The sequence below is a fragment of the Lycium ferocissimum genome, chromosome 1, assembly GCF_029784015.1.
Source record: "Lycium ferocissimum isolate CSIRO_LF1 chromosome 1, AGI_CSIRO_Lferr_CH_V1, whole genome shotgun sequence".
NCBI classification, from domain to species: domain Eukaryota; kingdom Viridiplantae; phylum Streptophyta; class Magnoliopsida; order Solanales; family Solanaceae; genus Lycium; species Lycium ferocissimum.
Genome location: NC_081342.1, coordinates 64,073,799 through 64,090,992, shown reverse-complemented (window position 1 = coordinate 64,090,992; position 17,194 = coordinate 64,073,799). Strand labels below are relative to the sequence as shown.

Here is a 17,194-nt window from a genome sequence, read left to right as displayed (position 1 = left end):
TTCTCGGTTTTAGTTTAACCGTTCCGGTTCCTAAAATATTGAACCGGACCGATATACAATTAAACGTTAACCGAATCGTTAATCGGTTTACCGTTAACCGAATACCGTTAACCGTTCTACTGGGCTCGGTTCGGTCGGCCCGCGTTTAACCGTCCGGCACGTTAAAACCGTTAGCTTGAACCGTTGACACCCTTAGCGGCAGCACGGGCCCAATAACATAGATGAAGACTTTGAGCCTAATGATAGGAGTTCAAGTTATAGGAAGAATAGTAGACAATTTTAGTTACAGGAATATCATCAACTCTCAGACAAACAATAAAAAGTACAAATCTTTTCCACAACTTTCACATTGAAGTGTTTGAGTTTGTTTTGTATAGATTTAGAAAAAGTAAAAAAAAAGTCTACTTTTCTATACAAATGGCACCAGCACACAGCTTCGCTTCCGTGTCAATGTCTGTAGTTCTTCATTTCATAGTCAATTCACCATTCTAAACTCCATGTGACTACTCTTCAGACATCATCCTCCGGGGTTAATTGTTGAACAACAATAAGTCGAGACACTGCAAAATTAAATGTCATTTACATAAGAATTTGAACATTGCAAAGAAGTCATTGTATACTTGCTATAATTCAACCTCTTGTAACTATAAGAGGGATTGCACTTTGGTATGCCACATTGCTCCATTGTTAGTAAATACGCCTTGTTAACTCCAGAATTGATATCTAATAGAATACTCGTTCTAGACTTTATACAATTGAGATGATTGGCTTCGATCGACTACCAAGCAGATACGCAGAGGCAAAAAAAAAAAGAGAGCCGAAAGTACTAATGTTGATACAAATAAGAGCTGTATACATGAATCATTGGATTTGGATCCAACATCACTATGTACAATAGGCAATTTGTAGATCGTCATGCTTGTTCAGCAAAATATCATGAACAAAGAAATTTATTAGAGGGGTCATCAAATAGAAAGAAAAAAAAAACTCTTCGTATTAATTTTCATACCAAGCAAATAAATGCAACACATGTTTCGAATTGATTATATCAAGTCCATGTCAACTGTTAAATTTCTTGCGAGACACAAGATAACGCTAACCCACCACCGCTAATGCAATCGCTTGCCCAACTACCAGAGAGTTCTAATTGTGTCATCAAGTCTATCCACAAGAGACAACAGCAGTTGAGTTTGAAGTTTTTGGTCTTACTGAGCATTTGGAATTTGGACGTGGCACTCAGAAAGTATCAATAGGAAAATCATACTCCAAAGACTGAAAGGAGGTTATACTTCACCGCTTCTTCAGAAAAATGTTTGCTTGGCTGTCTCTGCGTAAGAGTGTGGAGATCCCCTCCAGGGTAGAATCCATGATCAAAAATGAGAACTGATCAGTTAAGTGTCTGTAGAGTGATGGAAGAAAAAGATGATCAAGGGATTGTAAAATTTCTCTTTTGGTCTGAGCACGAAGAAGCTTCGTGGCGGCTAGCTAAAGATACTTTATCTGTGACTTCCATAGCAAAGTAACATTTGGTTCGACTCAGTTCAGCCAAGTAGCCACTTCCAACATCTCCGCAACCCAACCTTTTCCAGCAGTCTGAAATGGTTCAAACAATAAGCTACCATGTTTAGATCGGACAGCTTGGATAGCTTAATCAATAAACTAAGTTAGAGACGGAAAATAAAACTGAACAAACTCAAGAACAAATTAATGAATTAGTGGCAAAGATCTGAGAAGCAAAAACTGAAAGAAGCCCGATTCTATCAGCTGCAGATAGACTTTAGGATCCATAATTAACTTCTCAAATCATGTGCCAAGAGACCATATAAGTGAAAGAAATTTGAATCATGCAACAGGACTTTAAATGTTCTCTGTCATACAATGTTTAAGTTTTCTGCCTAAATCAATGTATCATTTAAATGTGACAGTAAAGTAGAAAAATTACAAGCACCAGCAGAAACAAATTTTAGGCCCTCCTTCTGGACTTTTTAGGATATATAGTAGCATCTAGAGATGTATATCTAGAAACTAAAAGTTTCATAGTCATTTCTTACTTCCACTTCCATCATTTTTCATACGTTAGTCTTCTCAGGCAAGGCTTTTGCGTACCTCCCTTCCCAGCCTTCTATTCACAGCTGACCAAAAGATTCTACTTCTGAAATTCTTACCAGTTATATCTTGTTTTCGTTACCCTCATAATTAGTTATATTAAGTTGTTATATCTTATTATTTAATCCTAACAACAAATTCTGCACGGAAACAACCTCTCTACCTCCCAAAGGTACAGGTAAGGTCTGCGTACACAATACCCTCCCTAAACCCCAGTTGTGAGATTTCACTGGGTATGTTATTGTTGATGTCGTACAACTTCTCGGCAAGTAATAATACATAAATTGTCGCAACAATGGTTCAGTTAGAAACAAAACTGAATTAGGTACTACTATGAAGTTCAAAAAGAAAGGCACGTCAGATTCTCGTGTACAGGAGATATCCTCATATTTGGAGATATACTGAGTCTGGAAAAACAGTACCAACAGCCTTAGTGGATCTCCTTGTTAAAGAAATATACTCCAGCATTTATGAACATTTAGCTTGCAAATAATGGAGAGCGTCGTAGTGTAAGTTAATTTCAAGAGGAAAACTAAGGTATTCTCCAAGAAGTATGTAAGGAGGAGGAGGAATCTTTGTCTTCTTTTAAGTTGCAAAACCAGTTAGGAAGAAATCAAGAAAGACACTATTCAATGATATTTGAGTGGAGGACATAATTAGAAAGTGGCACTAAAAAGCACCAGCTCTTACTGGTAGAACACTTTGATATGGAGAAGAAAGATGAAAAATAAATGGATAATATTCTTACATGATTTCATTGGAAAAGTCGTCTTTTGTGTAAAATTCTAAGTATCTACAGATATATATCGTATGGCTATCCAGCAGATTTAACTCTTACATGGTTTAATAAAAAAAAGTCGCCTTTTGTGTAAAGTTCGTATCTACAGATGGCAATCATAAAGTATATTCGTAAGTACACATCTATTTGAATCATATTATGTAGGCAGACAACTTACTACGCAAGATAAATATTACTCGGAAAAGATAAAAGCTAAAAAAAAATGAAAAAATTCAATTACCATATCACTCGAAGGTTTATCTTAGAATATTTCTTCATTATCTGTCCATAGTTGTTATATACTCACCTCATAAGACTATTTAACGTCCTCCAATGAGCAGTTAGCAGATAAAAGCTAGCACATAAATTCCATGCCTACATTAGGTAAAGGATAAGTTAGATCAAGTAAAGTGTCTGCTATCCTACTCCTGGCAGGCTATAGGGAAAACATGTTATTACTTGCAAGATGTAAATATAGCTAATATAGAAAAGGTAACTCCAACTGATGGCAAAGACCAAAAATAATGAGGTACAGAAAGATATCCGCAAGGGTAGTCATTGGTTGAACGTTTTCATAATGGAGCTCGGTTCGAAAAAACCCCCGCCTACGACAATGGGGGTTTGTCTTCTTGGGTCGAGCTCGTCGCACGGGGCTTGCCTAGTGCGAGTTACCTCTCCTGTGTGGTTTGCGAGCTATTACACAGAAGCTGGGTTTACCCTGTGCGCATCCGAAGGGTAGCGGCTACGGGTTCCCATGTCATAAAAAAAAAAAAATACTTTAGTGAATAGAATTTCAAAAGTTAAGAAGTTCAAATAAATGAATAATAGCAGAGTTACCCAGGTATCTGTTTAGAGGTGGGCATAAATACCGAAAACCGAAAAACCGAACCGAATGAATTCGGTTTTTCAATTTTCGGTGTTTCGGTGTTTTGGTTCGGTTCCGGTTTTTTTAAATAGCAAATTCGGTGTTCGGTTTCGAATTTTCGATTTTTCGGTTTAACCGAAAATTTAATATAATATTTTTTTTATACCAATATATAATATATATCAATATCATTACTTCCATGAATCACAACAGATATCGTCTCAGTCCACTCCTATCAGGCCCAAATTAATTATCCAAGCCCAAATTCATTTCACTAGTAATTAGTAAATCAACCCTAGTCCACTGCTTCAGCTTTAACGTCATTTCCTCAATTCCTCTTCACTGCTTCAGCTCTTCTTCCACAAATGCTTCAGCTCTTCTTCCACAATCAACCCAGCGTTTCTGCTCCCAAACCAGTGAACCAGTGTTTCTGCTCCCACAAACTTAAGGTAATTTTATTTCCTTCTTATAATTTCTCATTTTTAGGCTCCCACAAACCAGTGTCTTTACATTCTTAATTTCTTATTCAGACGAAATTTCAATTTCCCCAAGTTTTAACTTGTACAAGACGGTAGTGACAATTTCCCCAAGTTTGTAATCTCAATAAATTCCCTCAATATATCGTAGAGAAATGGGTATGTCAATATCTAAGTTTGTAAAAATGCTATGGTATTTTTTCAGATTTGTTGTGGTATTTTGCTGTGGTATTTTTTCAGATTTGTTAAATTTTGAGATAATAGTCAAAATACCCCCCAACGTTTGACCAAAATGCCAACTACACACCTAACCTTTGCGTTGGACCTATTACCCCCCTGAATTTTTTTTTCGCATTAAAATGCCCTTTTTTGCCGATGTGGACAAGAGCGTGAATACACCACCGCTCGGTGGCGCGTTATAGCCTTAAAAAAGAGCATGTGACGTGTTTTGGAGCGCCAACTGGACTGCCACGTAGATGCCATGTAGATTAATTTGAACTCCCTCCATTTTTACACCCAAACGGCTACTTCATCTTCTTCTTCACCCATTTAATACCCATCTCCATTTTTTTGTCAAAAAAGCAAACAGCTCCATAACTTCAACCACTCCAATCGTTATACCTCTAAAAATCAACACCTTAATCGCTCCAATCGTTGGAAAGAGGTTCGTTAGCTAGGGTTTATTTCTCATTTATTTCTCTTTAAATTTTCGTTCATGTGAAATTTATTGTTTTAAATTTCTTGAGTGATTCTTGCTCATATTTAGTCATTTTTCATTTCTTAGGTTTGTTATGGAAAAAATTGACCTTGGTCGATTGTGTATGGATGAGAGTGATCCTATGCTTAGAACCGTGGTCCAATGTCAACACGGAATTTGTTGCAAATGCAAACTTCTTGGTCTAAAAACAACCCCGGAAGAAGATACCGGGTCTTGTCCCTATTATGGTGTATGGTCTTGCTCCCATTTTTTGATTTATTGAAAAATTAAATTTGTAAAATTATGCTCGTTTTGCTATTTTTCGTGCTCAAAAATGCAAGTTTTTTTTGGAGGACAGAGATGAAGTTGATCCAAGATCAAAATTTATCCTCCCAAAATTGGTTAACAAAATTAGAGATTTAGAGAAGGAATTGGTGCAATATCGGAGTTTGAAGATGGAATTGGATGAGATCACTACTAACGATAATAATTCGGTTAGTGTTGACATGGGTTTGGTCGAGGTTGATGGGACCAAAAAAAGAAGACACAAGGAAGACTAAAGGGGTAGGTTCCATAGGAATTTCATTTTTTGTTTTGTTGTTTGTGTTGTTGTTGTGTTCATAAGTTTTGTATTCCGTAGTGGCAATTCAAACAATGGAAAAATCAAATTGCCATAGATAGTGGTAGTGGTGGTAGTGTCTCGGCTTATGTTATGTTTTGTTTGCCTTTTGTTATGGCAAATTTTCTAACATATACATCTATTTTATCATGTATGAATGAAGAAGTTTGATGTTAAGGTGTTTTGAAGTATTTATCCGAAATTAAAATTAAAATCAAAATCACATCCACATAACATTAATCATTGTCTTAATCAAAATAGTAGCATACATGGACATGTTAAACATAGACAATTGAATAATAGAGATCTACTAATCAATATTTATGATCTCTATCTCTTTTAAATACATGAAATCCTATGCCATCTCCACACTCACATTTACACACCCAAATCTCTAGTGTGTCTCCCTCTTTCAAACCTTTTGAATCTATAAATGCCTTTCCACCCTTGGCATAAAACGAGCTTTTTTCCCAATTCAACGTCATCTTGCGAACTGTGTCATCTTGATACTTTTAACACGGCATGCGTTGTTGTCGTTGAAAATGTCATGATGTTCATGTGGAAGTATCTTCAATGAACAAAAAAGAAAGTTTACATCGTCGGTTTTCACGTAAATCAAATAATAATAACAAATATAAAAAAACTTAGAAAATCATCGGTTTGCACGTAAGAACGGTTAACTTTTTCACAAAGAAAGCTAGCATCTTCTTTTGGTATGATGTAGATGTTATATGTTGTTGTGTTTGTTGTGCTCTGCTGCTGGTGCACTAGTTGTTGTGTTTGTTGTGCTTGCTACTGGTTGCACGTTGATGTTGTTGTTGTAGTTTAGTGTGGTGAATGTGTGATATGGGGTGTGTGTGTATGTTGTGTTATATAGATCGTTTCAACATTTTTTTGCACGGATTGCCCTTCGTTTGGGGTGGTCTTTAAATTTTGCCACTCAAATTTGTGGTCTTTAAATTTTGCCCTTCATATTTGTGGTCTTTAAATTTTGCCCTTTGCTTGGAAAGATGAGCGAATACATGAAATTCGGGTTCGAACCCCGCTCAAGCATAAAATAAAAAAATAATTTCGCAAGGCGGACTAGGGGAGTGTATGCCGGATCCAAAGATACAATCTTTAAGAAAAAGTTAAAGTTATGCCGGATCCGCATAACTAAAAGTCCGTCCTCAAGGCAATGCCCCCTCTGACTTCTTTTAGTTAAACATAACTAAAAGTCTCATTTAGGTGGGCATATAAAATTTAAACTTTGCCTTATAAGGCAAACTTTTTTTTTTTTTGGTTGAAAGTCTATTTTATTCCATCCAAAAAACTTGTATGACAAAGTTGAAGCCGACCTTCAACTGTACATGGTAAAATTCCTACTCACTAACTTGTATAAGTCAAACTAGGAGCAACTATTACATTAAAAAAACAACGGCCCGAGCTTTAATCAACTACACTTAGCTAAGGATAGCAATTCATAAAGCAAAGAGCTCTCTCGCCATTTGAAATTGTTCCTGCCTTGATGTGAATATGTTGTGCAATCTCTCTGCGAGTCTATCGGGAAGAAAGCGAGTATTTTGAAATGCGAGTAGGTTCCTTTCTCTCCAAACCAATGCCACTAGCATACCAAAATGCAGCAGTAATGGAGCGAAAGGCTTGATTTGTGTCTAGCAATGTGTGAGATCCATGTGATTTCATCTTGCCCACCTATTCTTCTAGTGTACCATACCAACAATCAAGTACCACAATCCTTTTGTGATGGAGCATTCAAAATAAAGATGGGAAAATATTTCTTGGGTCCGCCTACGAAGATGGGAAAATATTTACAAGTCTATCAACGATTGCTAATCTACCTTGTATTGCCACCAAAGTGTGAATTTGTATACGGGATGGACATTTGGTTGTAGCATAATACTTTTCCATGTAACTTTGGTATATATGCTTGAAAAAATACATATATATGCTTCAAGGCAAAGTTTGCCATAAGGCATAAGTATGCCCCCATCTAAGCATAAGTTTGGTAAATCCTTAACAAGTTTATGCCGATGGGGGCATACTTTTTAACGGGCAAACTTTTATCTTGATCCGGATAAACTTATGAAGGAATTATCAAAGTTATCTTTAACCGCATACTTATGTCAAGTCTGCCCATAAGGCATAAGTATGCCGGTCCGCATAACTTTGCTAATTCCTTCACAATCGTATGTGCGGGGGCATAGCGAAATTTAAACTTTGCCTTGCGAATTTTTTTTTTAAAATTTTGACTGTGTGGGGGTTCGAACCTGAAACCTATGGGATTTAGCGAAGGGCAAAATTTAAAGATTTCAAATATGAAGGGCAAAATTTAAAGACCACCCCAAAAGAAGGGCAATTCGCATTCAACCGAATTATTAGGCCATTTAATGGTCCTTGACCATGTTGGATTTAGTGCCATTTAATGGTCTCGACCATGTCGTATTTAGTGCCTTTAATCGTCTTTGTTGACCATATTAAATTCATGCCCTTTGCTGAATTTGTACACGTTCTAATGCCTATGTCAAGTGAAATGGAATTGGAACACGTTAAACAACATGGTGTACCGTAGTGTTGTTTTGATTAAACGAACAAGACAAAATACTAAAATGTTGTTTTGATTAAACGAACAAGACAAAATACTAATATGTTGTTTTGATTAAACGAACAAGACAAAATACTAAAATGTCAATCCATAAATGTGTACATTGAAGAACTGCAGGGACATTTTCATCATAATTATATTTTCCATGGCTGCTTGGACTGTGAACAGGTGCTTTCTTGGCTTGGGTTTGCTGATTTACCTCTACCTTTTGTCATTTTCTCCTGTATCTCTTGTAGTTTCCGGTTGTGATTGCTTCATTGCCTCTCCATTTTCGGCTTACTATTTGCACTTGGCTTGTAGCCAATGTCACCGGTAGTAGCTATTTGATCTGGTCACCTTTGCTTTACTAGTTGACACAATCCTCGGCTTGACATGCCAGGCTGTTCACGCAAATTATACCAAGGAGTTAGTAATGGAAACAACACATAAAATAACACTTAGTAATGGAAACAACACATAAAAGAACACTTGTGCGTATTAAGGCACTCACATTAACTGTTTTGAACCCATTTTCTGCACGGAAAACACCCATTCCCATTACTCTGGGCACTTTTATATGGTGCACTAGTGCCACTTCCTCTTCCTCTTTTAAAGTGGGTGGTGCACTAGTTGTCATTACACGTAACACATGAAGCATGAACTTCAAATGTCATGATTATTTCTCTCTTGCTTGGCTTTTCTAGGTCTTCCCTCTTGGTTCTTTTTCAACAGGTACTAGTTTTGTTGAATAGCAACAAATAGTCCCTGAAATAGTAGCAGTTAGTATAGATGAAAACACATGACTTTTCATGAAAAAAAAATTGCAACAAATCTCTAGTGTACATACCTTCGCATATACGTTATCAATGTTAAATGTGTCCCATCTCCAAGTGCCAAATCTTCCTTCAAAATTCTGATAAACCAAGTCCAAGTGCTCTTGTTTTCATACTCCACCACAGCCCATGCCAGAGGCAACATTTGGTTATTACCATCTTTACACACAGCTACCAACAACCGTCCTCTACAAACCCACTGAGTAAAACAACCATCTAAACCAATACATTTTCTACGGTCTTCGAAATGCTTTCTTCAAAGCATCAAAACAGATATAAAAGCTCAAAAAACGGAGCCTACTATCGAGATTTGGTTCGGCAAGTTTAACTACACAAGTGGAACCAGGGATTAGTCCTTAACAATTCATCCCCGTAGTCAAGGATTTTTCCAAACTCCTGAATGTGATCTCCCATGATTTCTTTCGCATTTTTGCTCTTGCTCTTCTAACTCGTGGTCTTACCAACATGAAGATTAAACTTTGTCCTAATTAGCTCTTGCAATTTGAACAACTTTAATGTTTGGTCTTCAGCTATTCTCTTTCTATAAGTCTCGACAATAAACTTGGCATTACACAAGTAGTTTCTACTGACTTTTGAGGCAAGTATGCTTTGGAATGTAAGTTTTAATTTGGAAATCATCTCGGGTTTTATCAAGCCTAGCATACAATAACCATGGACAACCATCCTTGCACCTCACCCTAACCTGTGAAGCTCATTCACCCACTTTTCTACTTTAACCCTTTTCCCTAACAAAGATATTTTGTTACTTCAAGCCTCCTAAACTCATCAACATCTTTAAAGACCATACCCAACCATACACTTTCTTGGCGAGTGGGGTCATGAATGATTTTGTTCTTATCATTCTTCCTTCTTGTAAACCTTTGTCTTCTTGGCAGCATTTACCCCAATGAGATTCAATGTCCTCTTCATCATCCCAACCCTCATCCTCATCTATTTCAAAGCTATCATCACCGAACTATCAATGTAAGGTTCATCACCTCCTAACCTACCCTCAAGACTAACCTTACCTATTCTAGTTTCATCAAATCCTAGATCCACACCGGCTTGACTGTTTGGAACCTCTCTCACTGTCGGGTTTTGCCTCTCACTTCTTTTTCTCCTCCTTCAAATTCAATCCTCCTTTCGACCCTCGACTCTCTTACCTCTCGCCACCTCACTTGCATATTCATCCTCACCTTCCCCTTCTATGTCATCTCCTGATTGTTCACTATCATCGGTTGAGAAATCGAACCTCATCTAAGGAATCGATCCAACCGGACCTACATCTTTAAGATCTTCATGAACGACGGTGTAGGGGAAGGTCTGCCGTATTTTCGGCGAGTATCGCACAAGGAAAAGAGGAATGGGGTGTTGTTCTTCAGAGCAACGGCAGTGTAGGATAGGTAGGAGGTGTTTTTTATGGAACAGAAAAATTTGAAGTAAAAGAGGAATGGGGTGGTGTGTTTTCAGCAGTAGCAGCAGGTGTATAGGAGGTAGGAGGAGGTGTTTTTTCACAAGTTTGAGTAGAAAAGGACAAAGGTGCACTAGGACAATTTAAGGGCTCCTCAACAACCCTTTCATTACTACATCTTTCATCGGCCTACGTCTATGACCTTTATTAAAAGGGGAACAAGATTCCTCCCTATCCTCATGACTAACATATTCTAATAAAGGTGGGTCAACAAGCGCTTCATCAACTACATTATGCTTGACAAAAACCTCCACGTTGTCACCATCATTCAAACCCACGGTCATATTTAAAATAACCTCATCACTATCAACATCTACCAAAATGCCACAATAAGGTGGCTTAATCGAATGTGCAAGTAGTTGTGTATCCTAATTCTTTAATAAAGTCTCTCAACTCAAAAAAAGACAACATATCAACATCGACATTGAATATATCGAATCTTCCCCACCTTCATATTGGCTCCCCATTATTTAAGTATAACACACCTCCATGGTACCATCTTAAGGTTACATATACAAAATCGACCATGTACTACCTAAATACAAAATAAAAAAACAAACAATACCAAGTAATTCAACTTAATGTCAAACGGAATCAAAAAATGATAATAATATGCACAAGAATCGCCAAAACCCTAGACTACATCGTTTTTTGAAAAAAAAAAATCAAACAATATGCACAATATGATAATAAATGTGTCGATTACGATTAGGAACTATGAAAATTTGTTTTTTATAGTCCATTTCAAACAATATGCACAAAATCCTAGTATCATTTTTTGAAAGAAAAAAAAATGTAAGGAAACTAACCTTTCCTAGATGAACAACAATGAACAGCAACGAAAATATGTACGTGAGAAAATGAAAACAAAGATTGGGGTTGAAAATGGTGTTTATCGTGAAATTTAGGGATGGTCGCTAGGTTTTTGTGAATAAAGAATTGGGGCGATTTAATTTAGGGCTACGGGTCGGCTTCCGGTCAAAAAATGGGCTGAAATTAAATATGTGACACGTGGCGGCGCGTGTGGACAAGCGCCATTTCATAATTGGGGGTTGGCATACTGGACTGCCACATCAGCAAAAAAGGGGCATTTTAATACTGAAAAAAAAAATATCAGGGGGGTAATAGGTCCAACGCAAAGGTTAGGTGTGTAGTTGGCATTTTGGTCAAACGTTGGGGGGTATTTTGACTATTATCTCGTTAAATTTTCTTAAATTATCAGTGGGTTAGGACTTAGGATAATTTCTTGCATATTTGCTGCTTTTTGCTTGGTTCTGTCGAACGTTTATTGATTTGCTCTCTCTTGTTATAGAGCTTTATCTTATAGTTTCTCTTTTTTTAATTTTTTATAGATGGCGGATGAAACTAGATTAAGTTTGGCCGGTTCAGGCGATAGCGTACCTAATACGATGATGATAGCAATGACAACTCACTTGACATCGAGCCCCAGGTAACAAAGAAAAGAAAGAATATGAAATCTAGATCAGATGTTTGGGAGCATTATGATAAGGTCGTTGTAAATGGTATTGTTAAAGCAAAGTGTAGACATTGTAAAAATCTTTATGCAACTAATACATCTGTAAATGGAACAACGGGATTGAGACAACATATAGCTTTGAGGTGCCTACCATATAAAGACAAGATTGAAACTAGCACTCAGAAAAAGATAAATTTTGCATCTACGGATGAGCATGAGCCGCGTGGGGAATTTGATCAACAATTAATTAGAGGGCTTTAGTTGAGATGATAATTATAGATGAACTACCATTTAGCTTTGTAGAAAAGGAAGGCTTCAAGAAGTTTATGCAAGTAGCCCAACCTTTATTTCAAGTTCCTTCCCGTAGAACAAGAATAAGCGGATTGTAATGGACGTTACGATGAATTGAGACTAGATTTGAAGAAGTCTTTTAGAGAAGCAAAAGCAAAAATTTGCCTTACCAATCGACATGGACATCGTTGCAAAGAATTAATTATATGTGTTTGATCAAGCCACTATATTGATAGAGATTGGGTTTTGCATAAAAAAATATTAAATTTTTGCCCTATCACTAGTCATAAGGGTGAGCATATGGCAGAGGCTATTGGTAATTGTTTGCTTTATTGGAACTTGGATTAGATTTTTATTGTTACTGTTGATAATGCTTCTTCCAACGATGTTACGGTTAGAGAATTGTCTAAACAGTTAAATAATTGGAAAACTAATATAATATATTGTAAGCATCTTCATGTGAGATGTATGACTCACATAATTAATCTAATTGTGCAAGAAGGTTTGAAGGAAATTGATGCTTCTGTCAAACGTGTTAGGCAAATGGTAAGGTATGTTAGATCATCTTCGGCAAGAGGAGCTCACTTTAAGAAATGTTGTGAAGTTCAAAAGGTGGAATATTCTAAATCATTAGAGCTAGATGTGCCTACTAGGTGGAATTCCACCAACTTGATGTTGGATACAAAGACAACACTTTGAGAAGGCCTTTGATAGGTTTGATCTTTTTGATGAGGAAGTAGGAAAGAAAGTAAGCGAAGGAGTGTATGATTATATGAAATCTTTGTTTGGACAGTATCTAAAAAATTATTCAAGAGAATTTCATCATAAATCATCTCCATCTACATCTTCTTCATCTCAATGCTCATCTGATGTATCTTCTAATTTTGACACCTCTTTGAAAAAAAAGCTTTGAGAGCTAAGCTTCACTTGAAGAAACAAAAAGAAGATTTTGGGTGTGCGGGTGCTAAATCGGAGTTGGATAGATACATTAGTGAAGATCAAGAGCTTGAAGATGAACGTGTTGCGTTTTCAATCTTAGATTGGTGGAAATTAAATGCTCCTAGATTTCCCGTTCTTTCAGAGTTGGCTCGTGATGTATTGGCTATTTCGATTTCTAGTGTCTTAGATTGGTGGAAATTAAATGCTCCTAGATTTCCCGTTCTTTCAGAGTTGGCTCGTGATGTATTGGCTATTTCGATTTCTAGTGTGGCATCAGAATGTGCATTTAGTACCGGTGGGCGTATTCTTAATCCATTTAGAAGTTTATTAACTCCTAAATATGTGCAATCTCTTATTTGTTCTCAAGATTGGCTTAGAGAAGAGACTAAACCCGTTAGTGTGGAAGAAAGTTTGAAATATCTTGAGAAACTTGAACTTGGTAAGGTTTTATATATTTTTGTGTGTTTTAGTGCAAAAATCATATTCTTATTTATGTTGTATGACATATTTGATTAAATTATTTTTAGAGATGACAAATAGTGGAAGAGATCCTTGCATTGTTGATGTTTGATTGCAATTTGCTATTTTTTGCTACTAGTGGTAAGTTCAATATTTTATTTTGTAGTTTTGTTCTTTTATCTTGAAAGTTATATTCTAACTTTTGGTTTTATCTTACTTCTTATCATGTTCAAGTTCAACCATGCCTCCTAAAGCTCATTCACATGTTTAGGAATACTTTGCGATAGTTCAAGACAATGAAGAAGGGCGTAAAGTAAGGTGCTTGACATGCAGTATGATACTTAAATATAATCCAAGAGGACCGACACAAGTTCCTTGTTTAAGCATATTGAGAAATGTCTTGAGCGTCAACAAGAGAGGCAAATTCGCCTTCAAATTTAAGCTTATGTTTTGAATTTGGTGAATTTCGGACCAAATTGTAATTGCTAGTATTGTGTTAAGACGATGGATTTAAGACTTAATTTGTGACAGCTAATGTTTTGTATTTGGAGCTAGATTTTAAGAAATTTGTGTTGTTTGGATGCTACTTGTTTTAAACTTATGTTATTTGTGTTGCTCGTTTTTACCGTGTGCTACTGTTTTGCTTCATGTTGTTACTTAGTTTCCTCTTTAAGGTACTAATTTTATTTCCGGACCGGCGCCGCGCCGTCGCGGGCCGCACGATGCCGGGCTTTAAGCCGCGTGCTTTGATGCTTGCCGCAGCTTTAAATCTTTGCCGATTCTTTATTCTTCTTAGCGGCTAGTGTCGGTGCTAGCCGGGGTGCTATTGATCATGAATCATTTAGTAACGGGTAACTATTGCATAACCAATGCCAAAAAACCGAATTAGAAAACTGAAACCAAACCGAACTTCAAAACACCATACCGAACTGAACTAATTCGGTGCGGTGTTCGGTTTCCACTTTAAAAAAACCCAAAACCGAAATACCGAACCGAACTTTGAAAAAACCAAACCGAACAACCGAACGCCCACCCCTATATCTGTTAGTTTCAAGTTTTTCAATATTCATTTTCTTGAAAATGCCAATTGGTGTCTCTGTTGCCAATAGTGGCATAGTCATGACTATGAAAAGTTTGCTAGCATCACAAAATTCATTTGCTAGATCTTCATGTGCTTTTCATTGGGATGAAGCAATTACCAAGACTCGAAATAGAAGTTACCGCAGTCTTTCATTTTTGAATCTTGAGAACCTTACAAATGATGAATACCTAATAATAGACTAATACATTTATGTACCCCTTACCTAATCAATTTTTGCCTTTGGGAAGCTATAAGTCAGTCAAATTTGTCGATGATTAACGAATTTTTATTTATTTATAGAACTCTTTGATAGAAAAATTCAAGATACTCAATATCAGAAGTATATGTAATACACAATTAACACATAAGAAATCGTTACATTGAAAAATAGAAAAGAGAAGAGCATATTATTTTACCTCAACATAAAAAGAGTTACTTTGTTGACAGTTTTGTCACGTTATGTTGTTGCCATCTTGCAACCATTTCCTCGTAAATAACATGCCAATGTGACCAGTAGGAACCTTCCACTCCTTTCATATGCTATAATTATCAAAATTTCAATAAATGAAATATCGCGAACATTAATATTAAAATTAAAGCAACTTGAAAAAACACTTTTAACTTAATGGGGAAGCAAAAGGTTCATTCTCTTACCTCTTAATATGAGCTGTCTGCAGTTCACTATCAAGCAGAACATGTGTCTGGACGACAACAACACATATACTATCACCTCGGTGCTGCATAAATCATGGGGCGAGTCATGGGTCCATCTTATTCATTAACGTATAATAACCTAATTATAGAAGCACATACTGCCGGGAAAAGCAAAACAGAAAAATTAAATTTCACTTGCTAAGTTCTAGATATGAGACACACAAAGTTAAAGTTGACGGTAGATCCCCAACTAAGGCGTGTACAAAGAATTGAGCAAAACGTTGAACTAACATATCATATCATGGATAGGAAAAGATGGCTGGTGACCATATTTCTGTGGTATGTGGTCTCTTTGACCTACACTTTCATCTCCTTTCTCCATGGAATTATAAACATTACTACCTGTTTATTCACTTTCTCTTCATAGTTCTACTTTGAAGCATGCGTTTAAGTCGGACTTACATTTCTATCACTAAATTGACTTCACCTATATTAGCCACCTTCAAGAAGACATTATAGTAAATACATTGATGCTAATGATTTCTAAAATCGAAGCACTTTGTAGAACAGCCTCTTGTGCGAAATAGAGAAGCTCCTAAAATACAGCAGGCTAGGGCTAGATATTAAGAATGACAGAAAGCAATCTACAAGCATATCATTCAATTCCTATATTCACGAAGAATTCAAGTTTTTATTAGACCTTTATGAGCTCTTCCAGTATTTACTCTAGTTCCTGCTGCTTTTCTACTTATCATTTACGTAAAAACAGTTTGTCAAAACGATTAATTTTTAATTAATTTAAATGAAACTTAACCATTGAGCACTATAAGCAATGCAAGTTCCGAGCATTTCCCATTCTTTGTGCTGCTCTAAGCTAAAGACTAAGTAATATTACATTCAAAGCAAAGCAGAATGATGACAATGAGATCAACTTACTTGGGTTGCTTCTTAAACCACCCCAGAATGTTTTGGTGTGCTCTTCAGCAGATTTGACAGCCACTTCATCTTTATTTTTGTACCTCATAGACCAGCCATGTGCAACCTCGGGAAAAATCTTCAGAAAAGCATCAACCTGCATTAGATTACCATAAACACCCCATTCATCCTCATTAGCTGATACATAGTGGCAATGCATTTCAAATCCTATTAAACATCTGTTGAACGCTAACCAAAACATAAGATACCATTTCTTTTGTAGTTGTAATTTTAATAGTATAGACCGGGAAACCATCGGTAGAGATTAATTTCATTAGCTTAAACCATGAAAATCTATTCTTGTTGAAGTTTATCATCTATATATCTTCTATGATGTGATGTCCAGTTGAAACCTAAAACGTTTCAATTACCAAAATAATCATCAATTTTCTTTCAGGTATATCATCAAGCACCTTAGATTTATCTGTATCATGTCAAGTAAACTAAGAATTAAAACGATTAAATAACTGGGAAAAAAGTAAAAATACAGCCATTAGGAAACAAACTATCACTAACTATAAACCACTCTTATAGCATTTAGATTTAGATATAAAAGACCATGAAAGTATGTTCATCGATATTGTCACGACCTAATCTTCCAACGGCAAGTTTGATACTTCAGAGCAGTGAAGGAGAAAAAGAACTGCAGTTCAGGAAGTGAATAAACTTTAAGAAAATATTTTTTCAAAACAGATAAAATTACTGACATGCACATAAATCCATCCAACAAAAAGTTACCAACAAAGAAGTGCAATTAACAAAAGATTAATCAGACAAAAAACTTACCAGAACTTTGAGCCGAGACCATAAAAAATTAGAACCAAAAGGGAGAATCTATGAAATAAATCCACAAAATGGAAAAGCTTTGAAAGAAATCCATTGAAGACCACAA

The 17,194-nt window shown here is 36.2% G+C and overlaps 1 long non-coding RNA gene across 1 annotated transcript; it reads right to left on the bottom strand.

Moving 5' to 3' along the window:
• Window positions 1-835: 835 nt before the first annotated feature.
• Window positions 836-15,517, bottom strand: LOC132057099 (uncharacterized). Its single transcript, XR_009415075.1, has 4 exons — window positions 15,328-15,517; window positions 14,897-15,213; window positions 1,065-1,593; window positions 836-987 (listed from the first exon to the last, which is right to left on the bottom strand). It is a non-coding gene; the product is annotated as an uncharacterized LOC132057099 (long non-coding RNA).
• Window positions 15,518-17,194: the final 1,677 nt, after the last annotated feature.